Raw genomic sequence first — 15,056 nt, forward strand, 5'->3', positions numbered from 1 at the left:
ATAGCTATCTACACAAACAAGGATATGGAGATGAAAATCTTAAAAAGAAAATTCATCCTTACCCAATGCCAAAAGTGATTGAGCATCGAGAATAGTTGAGAGTGAAACAACTTTAAGTGCCTATCCAAGGTGAATAACTTCATCAAAATCACCATCATGTCCTTCCAAAGACCAAGTAGTGATGGTATGATGAAAGAATAAGTATCCAGTAGAATACTGAGAGGGGGGGGGTGAATCAATATACTGAAAAAACTGAAACAAAGTTCCCAAACTCAAACTCAATCAAAAAAAAAAAACATATCTCAATCAAGATCAATATTCATAAGAGTACTTGGCATTAACCGGTTTAACTGTTATGACAACTTTAACAGTAAACAACTTCAATCTTGTGAATATCAACAATGCTTAATCATAACTCAACATATTCATCTCTCAATGCTTCTACTTAACATGCCTTACCAGAGATTAACCAAATCAACAAATAGGATCACAACCACAAAAGCATTCACCACTTGACACAAATGTTTATACATGGAAAAACCAAATAGGTAAAAACCATAGTGAGATGAGACTCACAAGGATAGCTATCTGAACTCTTTCGAAGTTCACCCTGTTAGGAGCCAAAGCCTGTTAGAGAATTACAATAAGTCTTGTTAAGAACTAATTCCAGTTAGGAATCACTCGGTTAAGGGATTTACAAATATGCCTTTTTAGAAGCACAATACCCTATTAGGAGTAACCTCACTGGAGGATTTAAGAACCCAAACTAATTGACCACCTTGTTAGAGGATTTAATGAGTAACCCAGCTTGTTAGAGATTACCTGGTTAAGGGATTTAACTTCTGCTATAATTGTTAGAAAACAATAGGTTTTCTTGATCTGTCTGAGTAGCACTACATTTGCTTGATCAGATCCTTCTATAACCTTCAGTCTGCCTTCACTCAAAGTGTAGATCCATTCACCAGTTTGGCAACAACACACTCAATAGGTTTTCTACCAACCTTGCCAACAACCTTAACAAACAACTTCATCGAACTTCAATAGAAATCAATTAGGTCGTTAACACAGCAAAAACCTAATTCTCATCATCGAGATTACAAAGAAGTCGGTACAATCTTGACCATTAGAAACCATGACAATCTCTTCACATTCTTCAAGACAATTTCAACCACTCCATGGTCACCACTCTATTGGACTTTGTAACTCATCACACATTGTGCATTAGATGCAATCCACTTTGCTCCTTCCCTAGATAAGAACAAATGCGCCAAAATGATTTGAATATCTCCTTAATCAAATGATCACATGTGTCTCCATCATTACGGATTATCAGCTAATAAACCATCAAACTTGGTCAGTTAGGGTTTAACAATTGATAGGGTTTTACGGGTTACATTACATGGAAAGGTTTAACCCTTTACATCAGTTCAACTCACAAACTTAACATACAGGTTTACAACATCTTCCACAAATCTCTTCTTACCGGTTACTAGCCAATATCAAAAACAACAATATCAGCAATAACATGAATACCATTTACCGGTTCAATTGACATCAATGACAACATATCATTAATGCAATCTAATTGCTACTGAGATTGGTGAATAGGAATCCTAGTTTACATTACCAAGTATTCACCTTGCTCTATTTGTCTTCATCTTGCCGCTGGTGAATAGGAATCTTGGTTTACATTACCAAGTATTCACCTAATTAGACACATAATTCTTCTCCCCCTTTGACAACAATGCCAAAATGAAAGTAAAACATGTAATTCTTCTCTCACTATAATGTTGATGCTCCCTCTGTGGAATACATCCACTCCTTCATCAGTCCATATAAGATTCTACAAGTAATGCAGAGACGGATGCAATCAACATCACACTCAACTAACTTCATGAAGAGGGACAACCCCCAATTGACTTCTAAGATACTCGAAAGTGGTCTTAGGCAGAGGTTTCGTAAAGATATCTGCAAGTTGCTCCTTAGTAGAAACATGCTCCAAGATAACATCTTTACTTTAAACTTTTTCCCTCAAGAAGTGATATTTCAACTCAATGTGCTTAGTCCTTGCATGCAAAACAAAATTTTTGGAAATGTTTATTGCACTTGTATTATCACACAAAATATTTATAGGTTAAGAGATTTCCATCTTCAAACCTTCCAAAATGTGCCTCATCCACATAGCTTGTGTGCAATTCATATAAGCTGCTACATATTCAGCTTCAGCAGTAGATTGTGAAGTACAACTCTGCTTTTTACTACTCCAAGAAACTAGCCTTCCTCCTAAAAAGAATGCTCCACCAATAGTACTTTTCCGGTCATCAATGTTTCCTGCCCAATCAGCATCTGTGTATGCTTTCAGATAAAATTTTTGACCATATGGATACCATAACCCATAGTCAACAGTACCTTTCAGATATCTAAAAATTCTCTTAGTTGCCATCAGATGTGCCTCCTTTGGATTCTTCTGAAATCTAGCAACAATACCAACTGCATGGGCAATATCTAGTCGACTGTGAACAACATAGTGTAGTTTGCCAATTATTGACCTGTATTCTTTTTCATCTACAAACTTAGATGCATCTTCCTTGGACAATTTACAACCTGTAACCATTGGGGTTCCAACTGGTTTACAGTCACTCATACTGAAAGTCTTCAAAACCTCTTTCACATACTTGGATTGAGTAATGAAAATACCATTCTTCATCTGCTGTGTCTGGAAGCCTATGAAATTTTTTATTTCCCCTACCAATGACATCTCAAATTAATTCTTCATTACATCTGCAAAGCAATTACTCATGTCATCATTACCTCCAAATATGATGTCATCTACAAATACTTCACTGACCAGTATTTCATCTCCTTCAGACTTGACATAAATGTTGTTGTCATCATTGGTTCTAGTAAAGCCTATATTCATCAAATGAGTATGAAGCCATTCATACCATGCTCTAGGTGCTTGCTTTAATCCATACAAGGCTTTATTCAATTTGCATAGCATGTCTTCCTTATCTGTCAATGCATAACCATCAGGCTGCTCTATATAAACCTCTTCTTCTAGTATCCCATTCAAGAACGTAAACTTAACATCCATATGGTATACATTGAACTTCTTATGAGCTGCAAATGTAAGCAATGTTCTGACACCTTCCAGTATTGCTACTGGTGCAAAAGTTTCTCCATAGTCTTCTCCTTCTTCATGTGCATATCCTTTGCATACTAATCTTGCCTTATTTCGAACTACAACACCATCTTCATTTAATTTGTTTCTGAAAACCCATTTAGTACCTATAACATTCTTGTTTACCAGTCGGTGTACCAGGGTCCAATTGTTGTTGTTATCAATTTGATCTAACTCCTCCTCCATAGCTTTCACCCAATGATCATCACCAAATGCCTCTTTCGCACTTCTAGGTTCAAAGGTGGATATCATGTAAGAGTTCTCTCTTATTCTCCTTCTAGTTAGTACTCCAACATCCTTATCCCCAATTATCTATTTAGGACTGTGATTCAGTTTCACATACCTGGGAATAACATGATCATTCTCTTCAGGTTCAGCTTCATCATTATCATCTTCTTTTGAATTTATTTCTTCTGATTGAACAATTTCATCAAGATTTGCTTTACTGGTTTCTAATTTAATAGTTTCAGGTTTCAAAAGAAAAATGGACAGATCTTCATTCTTCTTCTTAGAACTAGTTCCTTCTACAATTTGAGGACATTCATCTACATGAACATCAAGACTTTCAACAATTTTTTGTGTCTGGTTGTTGAAGCATTTATAGGCCTTACTCTTGGTGGAATAGCTAAAGAATATGCCTCCATCACTCTTAGCTTCAAATTTGCTTATGCAATCACCTCTTTTAATAAAACATTTGCTTCCAAATATCTTAAATTAGCTAACATCAGGTGATCTCCCATACCAGTATTCATATGGGGTCTTGTCCTTACCTCTTTTTACCAAAACTCGGTTCATTATGTACACAATTGTACTTATAGCTTCTTTCCAAAATATTTTTGATACACCTCATTGTATCAACATAGTTCTAGCCGCTTCAACCACTGAATGGTTGTTTCTTTCTGCTATACCATTCTGCTGTGGTGTCTTTGATGCAAAAAGTTACCACTTGATACCATTACCATCACAATATTTAGTGAACTCTGCAGAACTAAATTCACCACCTTGATCTATTCTTAGACATTTTATCTTTTTGCCACTCTCTTTCTCAGCTAAGGCTCTAAATGCATTGAATTTACCAAAAGCTTCATTTTTATCCTTCAAGAATGTGACCCACATCATCCTTGAACAGTCATCAATGAAGATCATGAAGTATCTGTCACCTTGAATGCTTCTTCTTCTTAATTGTCCATATAGATCTGTATAAATCAAATCTAACAAGTGCTCTGCTAAGAAGGACTTTCTCTTGAAAGTTGAAGAAGTCATCTTTCCTAGTTGATATTCTTTACAAAGAGCATTAAGCGGTTTGTCTAGCTGAGGCAGACCTCTTACTGTGTTAGAATTGCTTACTCTAATAATATTGTCAAATTTTATATGACAAAATCTCCTATGCCAAAGCTAGCTATCATCTATTTCTGCAATTAAACAGTTGCTAACTTTAGGATTGAGATGAAATAGATTACCTCTGGTCTGTTTACCGGTTGCAATCAATTCACCTTTATTGTCAAAAATTTTGCAAATTCCATTTCTGAACTCCAGTGGGTATCCTATCATTAAGTTGTGCCACACTAAGAAGATTGTTCTTTAGGCCTTCAACCCAATAGACATCATCAGTACTTCTTTCCCCATTAAGAGAAATATCTCCCTTACCTTTAACCATGCAGGGTGAGTCATTTCCAAATCTGACAACACCGCCATCAAATTCCTTTAGGGAAAGAAATTTGCTCCGATCATCGGTCATATGTTGTGCACAACCACTATCAATCATCCAATCATCAGAGTTATCCATTCTGGATGATTTGATGTTTCTTCCTTCATTGCTACAAACACAATACCTTCACTAGCATCATCATCAGATTCTTGATCAGTAACACCACTGTCCATAGCTACAAGACAATCTCTCTTGCCTTTACCCTTATATTTCTTAAATTTGTCTCTCTTGTATTCATTTTCACCATTAGGGCAATTTGCTACTATATGACCAATCTTGTTGCATGCAAAACATTTTAAAGGTAGCTTACCTCTATATTTACCAGTACCTCTAGGCAGTCATTTTGCCAACAATGCTTCAAGTTCCACTAAGTTGTCTTCATCTTCAACATCTCTGTTGGATCTAGATTCATAGTTATGGCCGATATCTCTACTTCTTCTCACAGATGGGTTAGGGACAGAAGCTCTAAATGTAGATTTTGATTTTTGTACACTACCATCATAGCCATTTAGTTCAAAAGCAGTAAGTTTTCCAATAATAGAGTCAAGAGTTACCTTTGTCTTATCAATGGATTTTAGCTCCTGAATAGCTACAACTCGGATAACACAGACCAGTAGTAGGGTTCTCAGTACCTTATTGATTACTGTGGCATCTTCCACTTTCCCTCCTGCACTCTTTATCTCACCAACTATCTCTTTAATCCTTTGACCATAGTGCTGGATATTCCCACCTTCAGACATTCTCATGTCATCAAACTTGCCTCTTAAACTCTCCTCTTTGGCAATCTTCACATGTTCATCACCACTATAAATCTCTTCCAAATTCTTCCATACTTCATATGCAGTTTCAAGACCATGAACATCTACATATTCAAAATCAAACAGGGAACTTATAATAGCTTCTAGTGCCTGGTGATTTTCTTGTTGTTCTTTCTTCTGATCATCAATCAGTGGTCTAGTAGGCATAGTATACTTATTTTCTACATGCTCCCAATACTGACTACCAATACTCTTAATGCAAATATTCATTTTGTCACTCCATATTCTATAGTTATCTTTGTTGTACTTCAGACCTTCTTTCTTCATCATGATCTACAAAATCTTTTCCTCAAGCTGTTAGGCTTTTAGATTAAGAGGACCCGAGCCGCTCTGATACCAATTGATATTATGATGAAATAATAAGTATCCGATAGAATACTGAGAGGAGGGGGATGAATCAATATACAGAAAAATTGATACAAAGTTCCCAAACTCAAACTCAATCAAACAAAGTAAACATATCTTAGTCAAGATCAATATTCATAAGAATACTTGACATTAACCGTTTTAATTATTATGAAAAATTTAACAGTAAACAACTTCAATATTGTGAATATCAACAATGCTTAATCATAACTCAACATATTAAAATCTTAATACTTCTACTTAACATGCCTTATCAGAGATTAACCAAATCAACAAATATGATCACAATCACAAAAGCATTCACCACTTGACACAAATGTTTATACGTGGAAAACTCAAATAGGTAAAAACCATAGTGAGATGAGACTCACAAGGATAGCTATCTAAACTTTTTCGAAGTTCAACCTCTTAGGAGCCAAAGCCTGTTAGAGCTTTACAATAAGTCATGTTAAAAACTAATTCCGGTAAGGAATCACCCGATTAAGGGATTTACAAATATGCCTTGTTATAAGAACAATACTCTGTTAGGAGTAACCTCACTGGAGGATTTAAGAATCCAAACTAATGGACCACCTTGTTAGAGGATTTAATGAGTAACCAAGCTTGTTAGAGCTTACCCAATTAAGGGATTTAACTTTTGTTGTAATTGTTAGAAAACAATAGGTTTTCTTGATCTGTCTGAGTAGCACTACATTTGCTTGATCAGATTCTTCTATAACCTTCAGTCTGCCTTCACTCAAAGTCTAGATCCATTCACCGGTTTGGCAACAGCACACTCAATAGGTGTTCTACCAACCTTGCCAAAAACCTTAACAAACAACTTCATCAACCTTACATAGAAATCAATTAGGTTGGTAACACAACAAAAGCCTAATTCTCATCATCGAGATTCCAAACAAGTCGATACAATCTTGACCATTAGAAATCATGACAATCTCTTCACATTCTTCAAGGCAATTTCAACCGCTCCATGATCACCGCTCTATTGGACTTTGTAACTCATCATGCGTTGTGCATTAGATGCAATCCACTTTTCTCCTTCCCTAGACAAGAACAAACACGCCAAAATGATTTGAATATCTCCTTAATCAAATGATCACACATGTCTCCATCATTACTGCTTATTAGATAATAAACCATCAAACTTGGTCAGTTAGGGTTTAACAGCTGATAGGGTTTTATTGGTTATATTACATGGAAAGGTTTAACCCTTTACACCAGTTCAACTCACAAACTTAACATACATGTTTACAACATCTTCCACAAATCTCTTCTTACTGGTTACTAGCCAATATCAAAAACAATAATATCAACAATAACATGAATACCATTTACTAGTTCAATTGACATCAAGTACAATATATCATTAATGCAATCTTGATGCAAAATACCAACAAACTTAAAATGCTAACAAGTAGGTCATTTGTTTTGAAACCAATTTGGAGGCATGCCACCTTCTCTCCAGGGCCCATAAATCTTTTAAATTCTTCCTTGTAATTCCTTTTTGGTTTCTTCTAGAAAGTTTCACCTTCTATAGATAGACCTGTAACCATAGCAATAGTCTCCATTAACATAGTAAATTTCACCTTTCACACTTATACAACACCATTTTTCCAAGACTACACAAATTGATCTGAAATCAAAGCATCAAAGCCCTTCATACCCTCCACATAATTGGCTGAATTTATTTCCACCACTTTCTTCGAGTGGGTATTGTTCTCTTTAAATTTAACAGGTATTGGGATGTGTTTGGATTAAATGTCCTCACACCTTTACCACAGAAAAGCTAGAGCCAAGAGCCAATATTTTTTTATCACAAACTAGGGTAGAAAAAATGATAATTAGAAGAGGTAATAGAAATGTCACTTGCCTTACCATTAATAATACAAGTCCACCATATGATATGATAAAAGTACACTAGGGAGAGGATACCAAACAAAAAGGAGAATTTCAAAACTTTAGGCTTCAAAGATTTAGTTGTCATCATAAAATCATGGCACATATTTCATTAGGAAAATTGTCCAGATCCATCCCGAATTAAATGCCCTCGAAGAAGGGGCCCAAGTTGGCAAGCTTGTCAACAAATTTATCACCCTTTCTAAGGATGTCTTGAAACACAACATGGTCAGATGTGGAAGTAACATAAAGAAAATTTGAAATTATATTCACCTCCTACCACCCAGACATGATTACACCCTTGTAACATCATAATTACATTCATGGAGTCCCCTTCTATGATTAGCCTTCTCCCTTTATTTTTGGCAATGGAAATGCCAATAAATGCCGCAATCATCTCGACCATGCTGGAAGTTTGAGTGCCCACATTTGCCATGTAGGCTAACACCACTTTACTCTCTGAATCCCTTATCACACCACCCCTTCATGCCTAACTTGAGTTCCACTTCGAGGACCCATCAAAATTTAACTTTAACCAACCTAGGTTAGGGGGGACCATTTAACACTTCTCAAACCCTACATTGGGGTAAGAAAAATTGTTGGCAATAGACACTCATTTGATTGCTTTCAATATGTTATCATTGATGGCAACATGTTCTGACTTTCATATTTTGGTTTGGTTGTTTACCAACAGACACTTCACCGACACTGACACTGGCACCAATAGGTATCTTCACTGGTAGGAGGAATTCTCTGGGTACCAGCATTGCAGGCCAACATGACTTCATCAGGTTAAAGGTATTAGAGGCCGACATCATTTGGGAGATCTGACAATCAGAAATTAATTTTGATATTTATGTATATATGTAATTGAGTTGACATGTATATTCATTTTGTAATTATCTATGTAAGCCGACATAAGGCATGAAGGATTGTAAGGGTATATAGGTCAGTTGATTAAATCATTTTTGATATAGGAGAAGGTAATATGAGTGAGAGAGAGATATTTTTAATGTGAGGAATGTTGATTATGTAAGAGGTTATTCCGGTAAGGGTCTAGGATAGAAGAACCAGAACAAACAAAGCTTAATCGGAACTCTATTCAGGCATAGGAGACACTATCTTTGCAGTTCACTCATTCTTCCGTATTGTAGTATGGATTTGTATGTAGTCAGTGAGACTCCTTTTGTGATGAGCAGTGTGCTCTAGGATGTAAGCCTTCTTGCAAGAGCAGCCTCCATATTTTGTAATATCTTTTCATATGGTCAGTGGATTGATATTGTGGGTCACAAATCCCACCGTGGTTTTTCCTCTTTGAGGTTTTCCACATATAATTCCCTATCTTATGGTATTAATTTGTGTGATTGGCTTATTGATTGCTTTACTTCTTTCTTTTTTATATGTATCATTTTACTGGTTGGTGAATGTATGTTTTAATAAGGTTAAAATTGATCATTTCGGTAGAACACTGATTCACCCCCCCTCTCAGTGTTCTTGGATTCCAGTAATTGGTATCAGAGCCTTGTGCCTTAGAGGAAGTTTAACAGCTTGAGGGAGATCTTGAATCCGGAATCCATCGATATGAGTTTGGAGAAGCAACTTGAGGTAGCACTTGAAGATTATGATGCTAAAAGGATGAAGAACGTGAAGTTAGAAGATGAATTGAATTTTGCTCAGGAATCCATTCTTATCCTACAGGAGAGGCTATCATCTGTTCAAGCTAGGAGGAAGGAACTTCTACAAAATTAGGATAATGAAGAGAAGGATGCCCTTAATGAAAGATGTCAGAAGTTGAGTTAGGAGAAAATGGTCATGAGGAATGAAATGCAAGCCCTAACTATGAGGATGTCAAAAGAGATTGAAGACAAGAAGATGAATGAAGAAAACCTTGGGAGATCTCTGAAAGATAGATCTGAAGAATGCATCTGGTTGGTTCATGAAAATGATATGTTGAGAACTGATTTAGTACAATCCTAGAGTAATGAACAAGAACTTGAGAGAAAAATGACAATTTTGAGAGATGATCTGACTGTTGCAAGTGAGTACAAGGAAAAATTCAAGGTTAGTTCAGCACAACTTGATGAATTATTGAAAAGTCAAAAACAGATTGGAGATTCCAGTGCACTTGAATTTGAACAACGTCAGAGCTCCATTACTGCAAATGAAGATCAAAACCAGAAGGCACTGGTAAGGCATCTTAATGCTTACAAATTTAATGGTGGATACTTTGTTTTTCATAAATTTGGTCACATGGATAGGCAATGTAGAAATAGAGCAAATAAGAACTATCACTTTGCTCTCGGTCAATGTTCTAAATGCAATAAGTATGGTCATAAGATAAAAGATTGTAGAATGAATGTTAAATGTTATGCATGTGGAAAATTTGGACATATGGCTAATCAGTGCAGGTCAAGCAATTATACCAGTTTTAGCAAAGCAATTCAAAAGAACAATATTACATGCTATGCATGAAACAAGGTTGGACACATAGCTAAGTTTTGTAGAAGCATAAATCCACCAGTTAACAATGATGGATCAAATGATAAAGGGAAAAAGAAGTTCAATAAAATCCGGTAAGATCATATCAAGAAATGGGTCAAGAAGTCAGATGATCAATCAGCAGATGGAAATGCTTTGGTTACTCAATCGGCAAAGGAGGTTGCTCCTACACCAGCATGAAGCTCATTCGGTAACTGAGACAGATGCCCCGGGAAGAGGTTCTGGAAGATTTTCCAGACATTGGAAATGCTTATCCAGCATGGAGATGTTTGAATGAGATCCAGTATCTTTCACCAAAATTCATTCATATCAATGACCGATTAGGGTTTCTTGGAGGTTAAAAGGTTGAATCCACTTCATTTCTTATCACCTTGCATTCAGAATGATTCAGAGTGAGTCTAAGACAATTCAGTGCAATTGATATCTTCTTGAGCGATTTCACCAGCAATTGGAAGAGTTATTTAGGGTTTCACCGACAACTATTTCTTAGGTACTTATCAGTATTTATCTTTCATCATGGAAGAGTGATCATCCTTTGCACCAAATTTTATTTCAAATCCTACTATTGTTGAGGTCAAGGATTGTCCTAGGCCAATTTTCAAATGATATCCGCATATTGCGACCTTGGATGATTCAGTTGGCACTTTTTCCCATGTCTCGGAAGGAATTGTATATGTGGAAGATGTCAGAGCATACATTCACTACCACATTAAATATTTGGGAACCAGTAATATTAAGAGCATGTATATGAGTGAGTTAATGAGATAATTCATCTTGTTGGACAGTCCTTATAAGATCTCGAAGGAGGCCATCAGGGCCATCACCAGTTTGACGCAGATTGGTCAACGTCCGGAGAAGAATATTTCTAATGATCAGGTTAACAAACTCACCAGCGCAAGTTTGGATCGACGATCGATGAGGGTTAGCACCATCACAGATAGAGACATCAGATTTGGAAGAATGATTATTGGATACAAGGTAACTCAATCCAATCGTCTTAACTCTATTTCTAGCTCCTACATTTATGCAGCACATAAGATCATGAGGGAGAATGAGATGTTAGATCTATGTGGATGGATGTTAGATGAATTGTTAATTAACCTAGGGAAGATCAAAGGAGAGAAGAGGGGAACATTCTAGTATGGAAATATGTTTGTCCGTTTGATTCTATTTTTCATTAATGAAACTCCTAGTTTTGGGAAGAGATAGTGGGCATGTGATATTCCGGTAGGAAGACAACTGAAACAATCTATTGCTACATTGGGTAGTCAGTGAGATGATAAAGTTTGGGGCTACTTCAAGGCATTCTAGAAGGCTATGAATTCTAGAGAGAGGGTCCCAAAGAAAATTGTTGAGAAATACTCAATCGAGATATGTTTCGTGGTTAAAAACGATGAAACTTTGATGGAATTTGTCAAACCTCGGAAGATATGGATTGAAGAGATGGGTTATGAAGTTGATGCTTAGATTTTGGATACTTATGCAGATTTGGTAATTGATGCACCTATTGATGAAGCTGAAAAATACTTTTGTACTACAAAATAGAAGAAGCAAGAGGTTGAACTTGAGTTTAACCGAAAGAAGAGGGAGAAATAGCAGGGCAAGGAAAGCAAATTTGTTGAACAAGTATCTCAGGACATCAAGGCATTAATTGATGTTGTTCCAGAAAAAGGAAGGAAGATGAAAGAGCCTGAAATATTTATTGAGCCCATTCCATCAGACTTTGGATCAAAGGATAACACACCCTTAGCATTCAAGAGGGTATTGAGGAAGAATGGTGAAGAATCTAAGGAGGAAGCAAGGAAGCAACTGGTTAGGAAGTTCACAATAAAGGTACCAACATAGAAGAGAGCTCCAAAGGAAATACCTTCTTTACTATCCGATACTAGAAGGAGAAAGAAGATGGATGACACAAATCTTGCACTTCTCACCAGTAATGTAACTATTATTCCACCCAAGACTTGTGCAGAATTTGTTGATGAAATAACTAAGGATTGTATGTTGAAAAATGTGCAATTTTATTATGAGCATTTAGATGTTGATGAACAGAGAGAAGTTAAGGAAGTAGTTTTATTATATTTGGATATATATAAGAGAGCCTTGTTAGAAATTGAAAATCAAATACCAGCACAGTTATATGACAATTTAGATGCTAGAAGATTATCACCTATGGAGGAGGACAAGCATATAAAGATTCAAGAGTTGTTAACTACTTGTTTATCCATTACTCTAGAGGAGTTGGACAGGACTCTTGAGGTTGCAGACAGAAACAAATTTCACAGCAAGAACATGATAGTTAGTCTTATGTTTGGAAGGGTTAATGAGATAGTCAATGAGACCCACAAGGCATGGGTTCAATTATTTGCTAAAAAATCTAGTTTCTATACTTCATCAAAGGCTAAAACTGACACTACGGACATCCCCGTTGAAGGGAAAGTTAAAGATATAATGGGTACCTCATTTATAATTTTGAAGGATATTAAGATATTGGATATAGAGAACCTTGTAGAATCTAATGTACAGGACATAGAGGTGATACCAACAAATGTTGAGATAGAGGAAGATTCAGAGAATGTACAGGTTACTAATGTTGAGGACAATATTCCTCCAGATCATAATGTATAGGTTGAGGTCATAATTCATAAGATGGAACTGACAGTAACTGATACTACACCAAGTGGCAAAGCCACTGGTGCAAAAGAGGAAGCTATTAAAGTTAAACCATCAGAGGAGAAGAAAGAGGAATCCGATAGGGAACCAGTAGTGAGCGCATCATTGTTGTCAATCGACACCTCACAGGTAGAACTTAAAATCTTAACTGAGATGAGTTCTACTAAGCTCATGATGATGGTTGCACAAAAGATGATGAAGGAAGGATCTATAGACAAAGGAGCTATTGATCAGTTTATCCCAATATTACATGGACTTGTCCCGGAGTTCAAATTTGACAAAGGAGCAAGCCCATCTGGCAAGTTTAAAGTAATCATAGAGCCCATTTCTAAGGACTTTCAATCTTTACAGTAGATATCAAACTGGGAGGCACTGGAGAGGTTCACATAGGTTAAGAGCGAAACATTTGATCAGATGATTGAGTCGAAGAAGAAGGAGATTAATGATAAGTTGAAGTTGATTGATAATTCTTTGAGGCAATGTACTAATATTTATAGAGTATGTTGTAACACAGGTTTACTTACAACAGATTTAGATAAAAGGATTAAGTATACTCTGGAGAATATTGTGGGTATAGTCAATTCTTTTGATGGCTCAAATTATTTGACTACATCTATTGATGGTCAGATTTTTGTTTTGGAAGATCAAGTTTCAACTCTTGAGAGGGATAACGATAAAATTATTAGAAGAGCTAAATGTCTTAGAGGATTGGTGAGTCCCCGGTTGGACTCATTGAGTGTACATAAGAAGGAGTGTATTGATATGGTTGGTAAGCCCACACCGACAGAACTTAAGGATAAAGAGTCATATGCCACATGCTTAATGGGCTTGTATGTATTTCTGACACACTCAAATCAAGTTGGTATACCTATCTAGAGATTTTGGAGAAAGCCTATTTGGAAATTTTCAAATATATTTATCTCTAGTAAGGTATTTTGGGACATTCTTTGTACAGATTTTCATTCTTCGTCCTGGTTTTTGGTTTTTCTTTTGGCATTGATGTCAAAGGGAGAGGTATAGGTGAAAAATATATTCTTCACATCGAGAGATATGGAGTATATATAGAGTATTTTGTTCAGATCATGATCACAGATGGATATTCAGCTCAATGGGAACATTCTTAGGATGAAACCACCAATGGAAACCATTATCATTTTTCACATGAGTGTTGCCATCAATGCCAAAGGGGGAGATTGTTGGCAACCAACACTCATTTGATTGGTTTCAATATGTTGTCATTGATGGCAACATGTTCCGGCTTTCATATTTTGGTTTGGTTGTTTACCGGCAAACACTTCACCGATACCGACATTGGCACCGGTAGCTATCTTCACTGGTAGGAGGAATTCTTTGGGTACCAGCATTGCAGGCCAACATGACTTCATCAAGTTACAGATATTGGAGGCCGACATCATTTGGGAGTTCAAGCAATTTACAATTCATTTTGATATTTATGAATATATGTAATTGAGCTAACATGTATATTTATTTTATAATTATCTATGTAAGCCGATATAAAGCATGAAGGATTGTAAGGGTATATAGGTCAGTTGATTAGATCATTTTTGATATAGGAGAAGGTAATATGAGTGAGAGAGAGATATTTTTAATGCTAGGAATGTTGATTATAGAGGAGGTTATTCCGGTAAGGGTTTAGGATAGTAGAACCAGAACAGACAGAGCTTAACTAGAACTGTATTCAGCCATAGGGGATGCTATCTTTGCAATTCACTCATTCTTCTAGATAGTAGTCTGGATTTGTATGTAGTCAGTGAGACTCCTTTTCTGATTAGCAGTGTGCTCTAGGCTGTAGGCCTTCCTCCAAGTGCAGGCCCCCATATTTTGTAATATCTATTCATATGGCTAGTGGATTGATATTATGGGTCACAAATGTTAGGTCCCAATGGCAACTGAGAGG

Source organism: Cryptomeria japonica, chromosome 10 (genome assembly GCF_030272615.1).
Source record: "Cryptomeria japonica chromosome 10, Sugi_1.0, whole genome shotgun sequence".
Classification (NCBI taxonomy): Eukaryota; Viridiplantae; Streptophyta; class Pinopsida; order Cupressales; family Cupressaceae; genus Cryptomeria; species Cryptomeria japonica.